The sequence below is a fragment of the Rhinolophus sinicus genome, chromosome 3 (genome assembly GCF_057876585.1).
Source record: "Rhinolophus sinicus isolate RSI-liver-muscle chromosome 3, RSI-T2T, whole genome shotgun sequence".
Classification (NCBI taxonomy): Eukaryota; Metazoa; Chordata; class Mammalia; order Chiroptera; family Rhinolophidae; genus Rhinolophus; species Rhinolophus sinicus.
Genome location: NC_142503.1, coordinates 164,195,434 through 164,211,294, shown reverse-complemented (window position 1 = coordinate 164,211,294; position 15,861 = coordinate 164,195,434). Strand labels below are relative to the sequence as shown.

General features: G+C 38.6%; 1 protein-coding gene across 9 annotated transcripts in view; it reads right to left on the bottom strand.

The window, feature by feature from the left end:
* The window catches only part of KTN1 (kinectin 1), an 89,318-nt gene extending 81,397 nt beyond the window's left edge, over nucleotides 1-7,921 (bottom strand). For 4 of the 9 annotated variants that reach the window (XM_019725774.3, XM_019725778.3, XM_019725770.3 and 1 more), the window contains exon 1: nucleotides 7,764-7,921. The gene's annotated coding sequence lies outside the window, so the exon portion shown is untranslated. Of the gene's footprint in view, nucleotides 1-7,198; nucleotides 7,307-7,763 lie in introns of those variants that run through there. The other 5 variants (XM_019725773.3, XM_019725777.3, XM_074327441.2 and 2 more) reach the window with 2 other exon arrangements.
* Between the last annotated feature and the right edge of the window lie 7,940 nt (nucleotides 7,922-15,861).

The window sequence follows — 15,861 nt, the reverse complement described above, 5'->3', positions numbered from 1 at the left end:
TTCAACAAAAAATAAAATGATAAGTAGGAAGAAGTAAATATGAATTAAAAACAGGTAAGCAAACAGGCATACATTTCCCTGCTTCTTAAATTTACACAAATACAATTATGACAGTGCTGAATACATCTAGAAAGTTGTGCTTTGGAACAAATTTCCCAAAAAGAAAATAAAAGCAAATAGTTTAAAATAAGAAACTACTGAAATTTTACAGAAAATATCCAGGATTTTCTTGACTTAGCACAAAGTTACTTTAAGAAATCAGATAGACTAGTATCCAAGAGTAATAACTAAAACCTCTTTATACCAAAAGCAGTATGTTATTTTAAATGCTGATGGAAATTTTTGCTTAAATGAAGGTTATTGCTGGGACTTTTTGCTTAAACGAAGGCTACATAAAACTAAAACTAAAAATAAATGGAATATAATTACTCACCTATTTATGCCAGGTAAATAATGCTAGAAGAGTAGACAAGAATTCAGCCATTCTCATTTTACAACTAATTTATGTTTATAAAGCATTTCTCTTTCTCCTTCTCCCATCAGACAAGGTAATTGCATGGGTTATACTTTACATATAATTCCAAAGCTAATCTTAAATGTACTTTACTTGAAAAGTGCTCCAAAAATTACAGGCTCAGAAAGACTTCCTTCATGTTAAAACTAACTGCAGTATTTTTTCGTTTTTTTTTTTTTAAGAATCCCTCCACCTCCCACCCGCACCCCCAAAAAAACACAAGGAGCAAAAGAACTAAGCCACTTTTACAAAGGATCCAATTTAAACTTAAAATTACAGTTAACACCTAGGTCAAAGTGGAAGCCATTTGAGAAATTATGCCCACCCATCAGCAACAGTGTACTAAATACAAAGATTAATGCACCACAGTATCTGAAACTGTATCCAGAGAGTACCAAATGATATGACAAGCTTGAGAAATGCACTTCACAGAAATCAAGACGTTCAGCCAACTTCAGACATCTTAATTATGAAAAATATGTAAAATAATTACAGAGCACATTTCAAATGAACACAAGTTCCCAATAAAAAGCAAGTACAGGTCAAAGGCACCTAAAAGAATTCAGCCTGTGTGTGGATATTAAAGATTGAAGGAAATATCTTAAATGTTCAGCAACATAGCATTCAGAACACTGGGAACTTTAAATGTACAGCTTGGCTTTGTTCAAATTTATTTCAAAGATAACTAAATTGAAACACAATCAATCGTTAAATTATTTATGTACATATTTCACTCAGAACATTTACATTGCTGATCAATAAGACTAACTGGGACGAATTTTGCTGAAATTCGTGTATTAAATTTTGTTTTCCATTCCATTTTCAAAAGTAAACCTCAAACCCCTATTCTTGAAATCTCACTTTATGCCATTCCATACAAACCAACCAGACATGCTTGGAGGATGGCACAAATGACAAGCAAAAGGCTCAACGAGTCCTATTTTCAAACATCAAGCAAGTCACTCATTCATCAAATTCAGCACTAACGTGCCAAAAACATAGTTCACAATGTTAAACAAGACAAAATTCCTGCCTCATTGTGCTTATATTCTTATAGGTGACTCAGATGTCAAGCATATAAACAGGCACATACAATGTTACGTAGTGAAGACCAGGACAAACAGAGAGGATATGCATTTAAGGTAGGGTGACTGGGGTTAGCCTTTCTGAGACAATCTCTGAGCAATGCCTACAAGATCACAGGGCAGTAACTCATAATGCACATACTCAAGAACAGAAACTGAAAAAATTTCTTGGAAACCAAAAGGATTATATAGTCTATCCACTGCTTTCTATATAAAGCATCTTATAGCGCTTGGTGTTAAATAGCTTTTACTATTTTCTCCACTTGGAAAACTTCAAGTCCTCAAATTGAAGTCACTACCTTTCAGAGTTAATCCTCTAACTCAGGGTAAAAAATCTTTATAACCTTAATGTAGCTAATACCTAACATCAGATAACTGTACATGAACAGTGCTTTATTTTCTTCAGAAAGCATTCTTACAAAAGAGCTCAATGGGTGAGAATGAGCTCTAGAGTCAGAACACTTCAGTTCAAATTCAGGTTCCTCTTATTTGCTCTGTGTCTTTGAACTAATTATTTAACCTGCCTTCCTAGCACCTATCTCGTAAGGTTGTTGCGAGAATTAAATGCTACTATACATAAAGTATGTACAGAGCCTTACAGCAAATAAGCACTCTAATGTTAGCTATCACTTATGTAGGAACTACTAATACAGAGGGTGCCAAAAAAAATGTATACACATTTTAAGAAAGAAAAAAAACTGTACTAAAATTGTAATATTCAATATATACCGATAACAAAAGATGAATACAAGTCACGTGTGACTTCTGCAATGACAAGAGGTGCTCAAAGTGGTTACCATCACATAATTTTAATACAGTTTTTTGGCACCCTCTGAATAAGCAATGGACCTCAGGCCTATTAAGTAAGATAGATAAGTTCACATATACAGTAAGTGGTACTAACTAGCAAAGCCAAATCCAAAGCCAAGATCTTCAGACTCCTTAGCACCCACGCTGTTTTCACTATGTCACACATTCTATAAAGAACTGAGCAATAGAAACTTGCATAAAACTTTAGAGTTAATAAGATCGAAGACCTGTAGGTCTCCCAACTAATGACTTCCAGCTTATCACATCAGACCAGACTGTTTCCTTGACAACTTAAATGACTCATGTGTAAGAATAAACAATGATTGTCCCACATTTTCCAATGAGCATGTAGCATAACATCAGGTATCTTGATAGACAATTATATGAAAATCATGTAAGTTCTGATAACATATTGTAGATTATACTCGGAGTAATATAAAGAAATGTGCATAAATGACATTCACCTCTAATAACAATAGGCAGCTAGGATCGTATGGCCCCTATAAAACCTATTCAATATGGAAGCTATTTTAAAGGACATTTCAAAGAATTAAATGACATTTCTCCCCTTGGTAAAAACACATGGACTGGTGTCTACAGAAAGCTAATGCTTCTGGCTAGCAACCTACTCTCCTGTGTACTCAGTTCTGTAAATCCATTAAATATGAGACTATAAAGACAAAAACTGTTATTTCTATGAAAAGTAAGTTAAATCCTTTGGAAGGCCTTGATGAAGTATTGGAAGAATCTAGAATGACTTTGAACTAGGAAAGTTTCCCAATGCCTACATGTTCATTCCACTTTAAAGAAGCCAACACTAGAAATCATCAACAATGCTTTTAGGGTATGATTTATAGAGAAAAAAATCATGAGACCCCCCCTACTCAAGACGAGATTGATCCAAATAACAAGATAGGAAAATAAAAGTGAATGTTTTAGTTAAAATAAAACACTTAAGAGGTACAGATACTTTCAGTTCTTGCTTTAACCAACTGTTTGAATCACCTAACAAAGGTTCTAACCACATGGGCTGGTAAGGTCTCCACCACATTCTAATATCACTCCCTCCACCAAGGGTTCCCCAAAGCTCCCCACCACTTTTCTTCTACTCTCTGACTGTTCCTAGGAAAGGAGAAAACTGAAAACCACATGTGTCCAAGAATGAGGTACCCATTACAGTAAGGAACTGCAGAATAAGGATTAATTCATCATAAGTCTTTACTGAGCACATGCTACATGCCAAGCACTGCCTAAACCCTTTGATCTATCAATAAACAAAACAAACAAAAGCCCTGCCCTCATAGAGGTTACATTATAGTGTGTGTTTGGGACTAGAGAGAAGGAACAATCAACACAATGAACAAGGCCATTACACAGTTTGTCAGAAAGTGGTAAGTATTATGGAGAAAACAGGGCAGGGTACAGAGCATAAGTAGAGGAGTGCAGCTTCAAATACAATAGTAAAGTAGTAAGAAGGCCTTTTGAAAAACATTTGAAGAGCAGAGTTGAAGGAGAGGCAGGAGTCGACCATGAAAATATCTTAAGGAAAAGATGATCAAAGGAGGACCAACAGCCAATGTGCCTCCCAAAGACAGCCAGTGGGGCTGAAGGGAAAAAGCAGGGGGCAGAGTAGACCTAAATCAAGAGAGGCAAGGGGGGATGGGGAGACTAAGAATCCTCAGCCTCTGGAAGGCCTTGGAGGCAGTAAGCACTTAGCTTTTACTCTGCATATTGGAAGTCACAGCAGGGTTTTAAAGACAGAAGTGATAGGATCTGGTTGTTATGTTGAAAAAGACTGGAAGGAGCCAGGAGAGAAACAGGGAGATTAGGAGACAAACTGCAAAAACCTTGGCAAGAGATATAACAATGGCTTGGACCAGCGTCGTGCACAGTGGAGGTGGTAAGAAGTGATTTGATTCTGGTTATCTTTTCAAGATGAGACAGAGCCAAGAATGCCAAGTGTGAAAATGATAAATCATGGATGACTCCAACATGTTTTCTGCCTGAATGTTGGATGGAGTTGCCATCAAATGAGATGACATCAAATGAGACAGTAACTTAGGCAGGTTTAAAGAGAAATGTCGAAGTTCAGTTTGAGTTGACTACCTAACATGCAAGTAGAAATGTGGAACAGGTTGTCTGGAGTGCAAGAGGAAGTCTGGAATGGAGATATAAATATGAGAGCCATCAGAATATAGGTATTTAAAGCCACCACACTGGATGAGATCACCAGGGAAGTATAAAAAGAAAAGAGAACCAAGGACCAAGCACTTCAACTTCAAGAGTAGAGAACAAATCATCAAGATAGAATGAGCAAAGCAATTAGTAAGGAGAGAAATCCAAAAAGCAAAGTCCTAGAAGGAGGGGAGTGTAAACAATTTAAGTTCCACTTAGTGTACAAAGCACTTTGTTGAACCCAGATTTAAGTTAAGGTTAAAAGTTCTAAAATCACCCTGTAGTAGTCAAAGTGATATGTAAAATACTAAATTATAACTTTTTGTAATAGAGCTGAACTTTTTCTTAAATACTTCCTAGGAATACTATATTTCCTATTGGAGTCTCTACTAAAAGTATTCTTAATACTAAAAGCATATTTTGCCTATTTTATCTTTTTAACATAAAACAAATTAAAAGGCTATATACCATTTAATACAAAAGCCTAAATTGTGTACAGTATCATCTGACTCAAAGATTTTAAACACCAATTCAACAGCGTGGCATGCAAAATTATAAATTGTCATTGCTTTTCTTTTTCTAGAGCTCCGATACAGAAGGTCAAGTTAATTAAACTCCTTAGTTTACGGTACGTAGGGTTTTCCCCTCTAGTTAATTTTGTTTATAGAATAAGCTTATATTACTATCTACACCAACATTTTCACTGTAATTTGCACATAAACTACATTTTTAAGATCAGAATACTCAAAGTCATGTTCACAAAACTGAAAAAGGATGAAGTGAAACTCAACTCTATGCACAATGATCATCAATGATCATTTCTAAAGAACCAGTTATTGCTTCTAGTCTCTAAGTAAACTCTGGATTTACCTTCAGAATAACTAAAAACAAACAGTACACAGAAGCAGTTTATAAAAATGTCATCAAATATTTCAATATTCTTATAAAGTATAGTCTCTCTACATTTTCTTATTATATATTAGGTAAGATTCCTAGGAAACCCAAAAGTTTCCTGGAGCCATTCAGTTTAATTTTTATTAAAATTTAAATTTTTTTAAATCTTTACAAAGTATTGGGCTCTTTTAGATTAAAACTTCCTTTGCTATAAAAAAAAAGCATGAAATTGAAAATACATCTGTATATTTCAAGTAAAATTCAAGTTTAGAATTTACCGACAGTTACAATTCTAATACAGGTCCTTTAGATGTTAAGCCTCAAAAAAAGCTTTCACTTCTTAAGTCCTTTAGAAAAGCCCCAGACTGTTATTTACCATCTAATTATTAACATGTTCTCCCTACTATAAGCAGATTAAAGTCTATAAACTAGAAGGAGGCTTGGGTTGAGAGCCCCAAGAAAACACGACAAGCAGAAGAGACTATTGATATTAAGGGAGGATGTATTAACAGAGAAAATTAAACTGTAAATAGAATCATGTATTAATGGCTCTTCATGTTGATCCTGAGTCAACAAGGGTTAAATAATACTCAATATCCTTCATAATTTTAAATTTCCTAATACATTTAAGAAAAAATTTCATTAGGTTTTGTTACATTTTAAGTTTCAGTATGAGTCTCAAAAAGGTAAAGTAGGTAGAACACCTCATTCTCTAAGCACACCTTAGAGAATGTTGACTGCTGATGCTGCAAAATTATGAGACGTTTCTAATTCAACGTTACAGCAGGAAGGAGAAATATTTTTCTTAAAACCTACAAACTACATATTTATTCCTAGATCCTTTAACTTAAAGGGGGTTGGGAGAGCCTTGTTTGTCAGAGAACACATTAAATATGAAAATCTATAGTACGGCACGTACACCCAAAATACAGATCAACTTAATAGTATAGTGCTCCAGTGTTATTCTTGGGAGGATCATTCCAAGTGTCATCAGCAACTGCTTTAGCCAAACTGGGGACAGTGTTGCCATGTGCCTGCTAGGTGAGGTAGGGAGAACAAGTGCAACCTAATTTAGCAGGAACTCAAACTTTAGGTCAATTCTTATACAATTCACAGTGTTCAGTTCACCCCAAGGTGTTATCTGTAGCAGGCTATGGGTGTCTACATTTTTCAAAGCATCTTTGGAAAAACACACACACACACAACTTTGAACAGTCAACTTCAACTGTAGCTTCTTCAGCAGTGCTTACTCAGATACTACTTGCTAAGGAATCCTCTTCTGGTATAGGCCCAAACGAATTTAGACTCCTCCTTCCTTCCAGAAGGAATGGTTAAGGTTAAACAGCCCTCTCCAACCTAACCAAGGTGCAGCTGGACGAGGTCAGCGCCGCTCCGCGCGTCTGGGGCCGCGGGTCCCCGGTGCACACATGCTCCTTCACGACCGACGTACGGGGCTGCACAGCCCACACCAAGTATCTGATTACCAAAAGACTTCTCTAGACTGCCAGTTTGGTTTTCTGCCGAGGTCCCCAACGCCAAAAATCTCATTGTTGGAAACTGAAGGGGGGTGAGGGGAGGATCGGTAAAGAAGACACACCCCTCAGGGAGAGGAAAGGATAACTTCCCCCGTCTCGAGGGCGGTCCACAGATTTTTCCAAAAGTCTCCCCTCACGCTGCTTTCTCATCCCCAACCGCCCCCCATCACGACCCCGGGACATACACACGGCTGGGGAGAGGATTCCGGGACGCGGGCCAACGCGGGTTCCCTAAATATCCAGAGAGAACGGCGAGGACTGAAATTCCAGCATGGCGTAAGCGTGGCCGAGCTCCGGCCCAGGGACGCCGGGGGAGACGCGCTCCCTCAGTCCACCGTCCGAGGAGGCGGTAATCCGCCTTCCCTCAGGCCCGGCTAAAAATAGGCGCCTCGGTCACCCCAGGGCCCTCTCCCGCCGACCTCGCCCTCGGGAGACGTCCCCCGGGGAGTCCTCGGCCGCGCTCGGAGGCGCCGCGGCAGAGCTGGGGTCGGGCCCTGGGCGGCCCGGCGAGGCCGAGCGACCCTTGCAGCCCGCCCGCTGCGGAGTCCCGGGCCGGAGCCCGGCGGCGGTGAGCCGTAGCCCGAGGCCTACCCGGCAGGCGGCCACGGCGGGCGGTGTACGGGCCCCGCGGCCGCGCCCCCCGCCCGGTGCGGCCCTCCCTCCCGCCCTGAGACCCAGAGGCCGGCGCCGCCCTCCCCCCGCGGTCCCTGAGGCCGGCGCCGGCGCCCGACACAGCCGGCTCGCCCTTACCGTGCGCGGCCGAGAAAGGAGAACGGGAAGACACGGCGGCGTCGGCACTATAGCCCGGGCCCCCGATCCAAGGCGCCGCCGCCGCAGTTGCTCAGGTGCCGTCGCGCCGCCCGGCAGGAAACGGGCGGCTTCAGGGCGGGGCGGCCCCCGCACGTCCCGGCGTCTGGGCCGGCGGTGCTCGGAGACCGCCCCTTAAAGGGACAGGCACCCGCCACCTCGGGCCCCGCGCGCTCTGGTGAGCCTGCTAGTCCCGCTAGCTCGGGATTCCGGGGCTTTCCTCCCGAGATCAAGTTCCGCAGCTAGGTGGCTGCTCAGGAGTTGGAGGCTCAGCGGAATTCGTTCGTTAGCCCTGCTCTTTCTCACTTTGTCTCCCCTTCCCCCAAAGCTGGTTTCGTCTTGCTTGGCCCTGCCGCCAAAGCACCACCCTGGATAATTTTTTTTTTTTTTTTTTTTTTTTGAATCTTAAGTAAATGGTACTCGATTTCACCCTGCCCGTCCCAGATTCCTCCCCTGAAATCGCTGGAAATCTTCCGTTTCTCCGTCTCCAGAGTTTCTCTCTGAGTTCTCTCCTTCAGGCAACCCTAGCTGCAAAAGGGAGAGAAAATAAAAAACCTACCCACACAAATCGTGTGCAAATATTATGAAGCTGTGTGTCTGCCAGCTGGTGGGCATTCATTAAGCTAGGGTAAATAACTAGGCGTTGCACCGGAAAGGAGAGGCTGGCCAGAATTCCCAGCTTATTAGTTTGCTCTTTGCTGAAAAGGATGGCAGCGGTCTTCCTGGTCCACTGGCAAATGAGATATGTTGATTATCATCACTTATTGCTTATCAATTTCTCGCAGAATTCCAGGCACTGCTCAGAACATACACAAAATACTCCAAGGTCTCCTCAAAAGTTATGAGAGCTCAAAATGATGCCAATGCTTTGGGACTGTGGATACGAGAAACACGAAACTCGGGCTCATCACTAGCACTTCCCCCTACATCCGGACAAAGGGGGAACAGGAGCAATCTTTAAGGAATGAACGGCAGAACAGTTTCTACTCCAATAGAGAATTTACTTTATATGGGCTAGCTAAAAGCGTACCATACATTTGTATTCTAATTATTATTGTCTGAGCTTTCTACAGCACCTCTGAAGTATAAATGAAAACTGAACAGTTTGTAGTAGCCTGATGATGAGAATTCTGCCAGTCTTCAGCCACTGAGTTCTCCAGAGACACCCTGCCTCGTTTTAGCTCCAGAAGCGTCCTCTTTTTCCTCTCTCACTAGGGTTACTCAGCCTCTCTTGGTTCCAGTGCCCTCAAAGCAATTTATCTCTTAAACCACTGGCTATCTCTTGAGCATGTGCCAGAGGATCCAGCTTTAGTGAAGAGGGAAGCCATTATTCTTTTAGTACAAAGGGGGAAATGTATCATTTCTGTAATGGAATTTAAGGACTCTTGATTAATTGACAAACATCTAATTTCCTCCGGTTAGTACTAACGCAAGTTTTCGGTTAGAATAAAAATTTCTGTCATTTTCCTGACCAGTAAAACCACAGTGTCATTTTAGAGACAGGAATATTTAGGTATGTACATAAGACAGTAAGTGGAGTTTAAAGACATGTTTACCCTAAATATACTACTTACAGTCAGAGGTCACTTATTTTTGTGTTCCATTGTTTGAAACAAAGAAGCATAAATGTATCAGCTATTTCAACTTTTCTGGGTGATTGACTTTTTGAAAGGGAAATTATCTATTTATTCACATCAAAACAAAAAGATTTACTAGAACTATTATACATGGTAAGCCCTATTAGGAATAGAGACTTAACCTCTAAATTTTGAAATATAGTATAACAATATCATTAACTATAATTAACACATATAATTAATCTAAGATATAATTAACTTTGGTTGCTGCTTACTACCCTCCAATGCTACTAAAACCAGCAACTAACTTGCAAAACAGGATTAGCACTTCCAGTATCTGAGGCAACTTTCTAGTTGTAACAACTAAGAAATTAAATTTTATTGAAACTATAAAGTGTAACACTACCAAAAGAGTATTCATCTCTCTCTCATTCTCTCCTTTCTCTGCTCTTTTATTCAAGTCCTTTTCTTTCTGTATTTTCCCACCCACTCCCACTGGTCCTCACCTTTGGCAACCATCAGCTTGTTCTCTATATCTAAGGGTCTGTTTCTATTTTGTTTTGTTTATTCATTTGTTTTGTTTTTTTAGATTCTACATGTAAGTGAAATCATATGGTATTTGTCTTTCTCTGACTTATTTCACTTAGCATAATATTCTCTAGGTCCATCCATGTTGTGGCAAAGGACAAGATTTCATTCTTTTTTATTACTGAATAATATTCCATTGTATATATGTACATCTAGATATAATAGCTTCGATATCTTGGCTAGTACTAGTAATGCTGAACTGAACATAGGAGTGCATATATCTTTTCAATTAGTGTTCTTTTTTTTCTTTGGATAAATACCCAGAAGTGTATGGCAGCTGAATTATATGGCAGCTTTATTTTTCATTTTTTGAGGAATATCCATACTGTTTTCCATAGTGGCTATACCAATTTACAATACCACCAACAGTATACAAGGGTTCCCTTTTCTCCACATCCTCAGCAGCGCTTATTATTTGTTGATTTATTGATAATGGCCATTCTAGAAGGTATAAGGTGATATCTCAGTGTCATTTTAATTTGCATTTCCCTGTTGATTAGTGATGGTCAGCATCTTTTCATATGTCTGGTGGCCATCTGTATGTCCTCTTTGGAGAAATGTCTATTCAGGTCCTCTGCCCGTTTTAAGTTGGATTATTTTGTTGGTGTTGTTAAGTTGTATGAATTCCTTACATATTTTGGATATTAACCCCCTACCAGTTGTATTATTGGCAAATATCTTCTCCCATTCAGTAGGTCTTTTTTTCGTTTTGTTGATGGTTTCCTTCTCTGTGCAAAAGCTTTTTAGTTTGATGTAGTCCCATTTGTTTTTCGGTTTTTTGTTTTTGCTTTTGTTGGCCTTGATCAAGGAGACATATCCAAAAAGATATTGCTAAGAGCAAAGTCAAAGACTTTTACTGCTTATGTTTTCTTCTAGGAGTTTTATGGTTTCAGGTCTTACATTTAAGTCTTTAATCCATTTTGAGTTTATTTGTATATGTGGTATAAGAAAGTAATCCAATTTCATTATTTTGCATGTATCTGTCCAGTTTCCCCAACACTCCTACTGTCTTTACCCTATTGTGTATCCTTGCCTCCGTTGGTATGGATTAATTGACCATATAAGAAAGGATTTATTTATGGCTCTCTATTCTTTGCCATTGATCTATGTATCTGTTTTTAATGCCAATACCATACTGTTTTGATTATTGTAGCTTTGTAGCATACTTTGATATCAAGGAGTGTAATACCTCCCACTTTGTTCTTTCTCAAGATTCTCTTGGTTATTTGCGGTCTTCTGTGGTTCCATATCAATTTTAGGATTAGTTATTCTAATTTTGAAAAGAATTCCATTGATATTTTAATAGGGATTTCATTGAATCTGTGTATTTCTTTGGGTAGTAAGGACATTTTAACAATATTAATCCTTCTAATCCATAAGCAAGGTACATCCTTCCATTTATTTGTATCTTTGATTTCTTTCGTCAGTGTCTTATCGTTTTCAGAGTACAAGTCTTTCCCCTCTTTGGTTAAATGTATTCCTGTAAAGTTTCTGCTGCCAGCATCATGTGCTCTCCTAACAGAAAGAAGTTAGTATTAAAATATGTGCATTTTGTCCAAGTACACCTAGCAATTGGAAGAAACAACCTTGAAATCTTCTTTGTTTCTTCATTTCATGATTTTATACACCTCTTACAAGGATTTTGTTAAATATTGAATTTGTAGTCACAGAATCTGGTTTTGCTCCCCAGCTCTGCTTCTTTCTGGCTATGTGACTTTGGACAAGTCAATTCATTTCTCAGAGCTTTTGTTTCCTCTCTGATGAAATGAGGATAAAAATACTTAGCTCTAAGGGTTAGTGTGAGAATTAAATGAGATCATGTATTTTTAAATATTTATAAACTATAAAATGGTATATAACTATATTATTAAAGACTAACTACCTTATTATTGGTTCTTAATATAAATATTAAATAAGACATTATTAAACCTACATTATATCTGAATACTAACTACCATGTTAGCTAATTTCACATACTGTATATAATTGCTAATTGTAACAACTATCAAATGAGATATAATTATGCCTATTTACAGTTGAGAAAGCAGGATCAGAAAATCAGCAACTTGCGCAGGCCAAATGGCTAGTAAATAGCAGGGCTGAGTCTGAAACTGCAAAACCCAAGCTTCTTCCACTCTACCAGATTGCCCCACACACTGGGCTAGTTTATAACCTGCTTGTACAGCATAAAAAAGGGAGAATTGACATCTTTCCTCTCACCTCAGGCCAAACCACTCTTACCCTCCACCAAATAGATAGAAATCGTTCTTATCTCCAAAAACCTTACATATAATTCAACATCTTCCTCATACAGCTACTTCAGTGTTTAAATAGTTACTGTCCCTCACTGCTGTGTAATTATTCTATGTTCTAACCTCAATCTTGGACACATTTTTTTTTTTTTTTAGAGAATTTTTATAAGAGTTTATTTGAGTCAAACTGACCACATAGGCCAGGGAGCAAGATCTCAAATGCTTCAGAGAATGACAGCTTTGCAGCTTCGTTTTTTCCTTGAACACATTTTTAATTGCAGGCTCATCATTAAAAACACTTGGAAAATAAAAATAAATAAATGGAAGGAATATATATATATATATATATATATATATATATATATATATATATATATATCACGTATAGATTCATATAGAGTCATTTAGAGATAAGCACAGGTTACATTTGTTAAATTTCTTCCATTTAAAAAAATCTGTGCATGTTTTTATTGTAATTATGATTGCAAATACCAAATGAAGTAACGTGCTAAAATTTTAGATAGCATCCTGTTTTTTTAACATCTATTTTTTTGGACTGTAAGATCAACTCGTGATGTTGGCAGGAATATTATGTATTTAAAGAGACAGAACAAAGAAATGTGATAAGTTATCCTCAATTGGATCCTCATGTAAAAAAATGTTATAAAAGATATTTTGGGTACAAACTGGGATTATTTGAATATGGACTGGATATTGGATAATATTAGTGGACTATTGTTAATTTTCTTTGGTGTAATAATATATGTGGTTGCAATATATAGAATACCTTTATTTTTAGAAACACTATGAAAGTATTTAGGAGTAAAAATCATAATATGTGTAACACAGTTTCAAACGATTTAGCAAAAACATACATAGATAAAGGTAATATAGGAAAATTCCAACAATTGTTGAGTCTAAGAGGTAGGTTACAGGTATTACACTATTTTTCAACTTTTCTGTAAGTTTGAAATTTTTCACAATAAAACGCTAAGGAAAAAACCCAAAAGAAACATATGGTTATTGTAGAAATTTTGCAGAAAACAGAAAAATATAAGGGCAGAATCAATATGGTTTTAAACATTTTCTTATATCTTTTGTGATGGTCACATTTCTTGGTAAATACTTGAAGAGTTTATTAAAATCAACCTGGCAGTCTTCTCCTTTCTCTAACCCAGTTACTCCCAGGTCTTATTTTCTGGTTCTCTCCTCATCTTTGGGGTTTTCTCTTAATATTTTTCATGGCACTCTTTAATAGTCAATGCTACATTTTTACTAATAAGAGACTTAAATGATGCACAGGGTAAAATATTAATTCATCATTTTTCAGTTCTGACATGACAAGTTTTATTTGTATAGTAGGTAGGTTAGATCAGTTGATTAGTATTAGCTATTCAATGAGGCCTAAGTTAAAAATATGTCAACATGCAGGCTGCCTAAGTGTCACATAAGCAGAGAAAATACTCTTTCACCACTACTGCCTACACAGCTTCCCCCTAGCCAGCCATGTTGCAGGAATGAACCATGGCCTGAGGAATCAGGCAAGAGAACATGGATATTTCAGCATAAACCATCACCACTGCTGCCCAAATAATTCTTAAGAGTATGACCTGGCAAGGGCAGATCAGTAGCAACAAATCAAACCAAGTCAGCAATAGTTGCAACATGCATGGCATCATGTTAGGTGTTTGAACATAAAATGTGCATTTAAAATTTTTTGTCCTCCAGAATGGTGCTCGCTTTTTAGACCACACTTCTATTTGCTGGCTCATATTCATAAACTAATGATAACTCTTAGATCCCAGCCAGTCCTTGCTAGTCTTTTTCCTCCCCTGTACCGTAGTATGACAACCCTATAATTAACCTTTCCCAGGCTTTGTTCCATTTATTTCTGACCATGTCTCCAACTTACCAATTTCCTTTGATCTGGGTCAACAGTTTTTAAAACCCACCTTTTGGTACTTCCATGTATTGTTTTGGAAACTTAATATTTATGAGAAAAGGTAAACAGACTGCCAGTACATTACAAATCATTATTGTGTGAAGGCTATAGAATATTTCCTCTAGATGCCAGCTCTCATGACACAGAGCTCCGGATGTCAGCCCTCTCATCCTCCTTGGGGACCTCACTGCATCAGCAAAGCCCTTTCTGTCTGTATCTTCAACCGTTCCCTGTCTATCAGTGCATTCAGGGCGAGAGCCACTTAAATGAGAAGGAAAAGCGTTCTTCAAACTGCAGACCACCCCATCTACCCGATCTCCCACCACGGCAGTTTGTTGATTGGTTAGGTAAGAGGCACTCACTTGACTGCTTATTATTCACACTACCCATTCACTCACTCCTCATACTACTGTAACCTGCTTCTGCACCCACACCTGAATTCTGAAATGCTTCTCATCAAAGTTACAGGGATCTCCCTGCTGCTAACTGCAATGGAGCTGCTTAGTCTTTATCTAGCAATACCTGTTATATGACACCGCTAAGTGCTCTTGCCTTGACTTCAGTGAACACACCCACAGGGCTCTTTTCCTTCTCCCTATCAAAAAGTTATTTCTCCGTCTCTTTGTGGGTTTATTTTCTCTATCATTTTTCTGTTGATGATCCTCAGGATACAGACTTGAACCTTCTATTTTCTTACTGCCGTCCCTCCTTGGTCTTATATTATAATGTGTTCCCCTAGTGAAGGCTAAATTGCTGCATTTTGCAACTCCTACAAAATAAGAAAGTAAGAAAAAGGCATCTCTAGTAGTCAGCATTCTCCAGAGAAATAGAACCAATAGGATGTACGTATATTTAGAGAGAGAGGTTTATTTTAAGGAATTGGTGATTTCTTAATTCACATAATTGCAGAGTCTGGCAAGACCAAATCCTGCAGATGGGTAAGCAGGCTGGAGACCCAGGGAATACTCAATGTTGCAGTTCAAGTCCCAAGGCAATCTGCTGGCAGAATTCCCTCTTCTGGGAGAGGTCAGACTTTCTCTACTAAGGCCTTCAACTAATTGGATGAGGCTCACCCATATTATGGAGGATAATCTGCTTTACTCAAATGTTAATCTCATCTAAAACATGCTTTCATAGAAACATCTAGAATAAGATTAGACCAAATATCTGGGTAGGGTGTCCTGTTCAAGTTGTCATAAAATTAACCATCATGGCACGTTTGGATTCTAGAAGCAACATATACCACATTTGGGTCTGCTACTCTAATTCATTGACTGAGTAAACTGTTAGGCTGTTAATTTTGAGTGAGGCCCAGAACAACAAAGGTCTCTGAAGCAAGTCCAGGGCTGGCGTGCCCTATTGTCAATCAAGCCTTGTGATCCAGCAGATCCAGTGATGCTGGAGGTATCTGTAGAAAATGAGAATGCTGTGTGAAGCCTCTGGCAAATCTCAATAGGAGAATCATAGTGTAGACTTCTAGGTTTTGGGATATACTGAATGCCATTGTGCCCTAATCAAGATCAACTGCCTGACAATGGCACACCAAGTGACCAGGTGACCTGAGCTGCCCAATATGATATGAGTGTAACTTGACACACCAAGTGACCAGGTAACCTGAGCTGCCCATTATGACATGAGTGTAACCTGACACAGCAACCCATAAATATGGGTGTAGGAAAGGC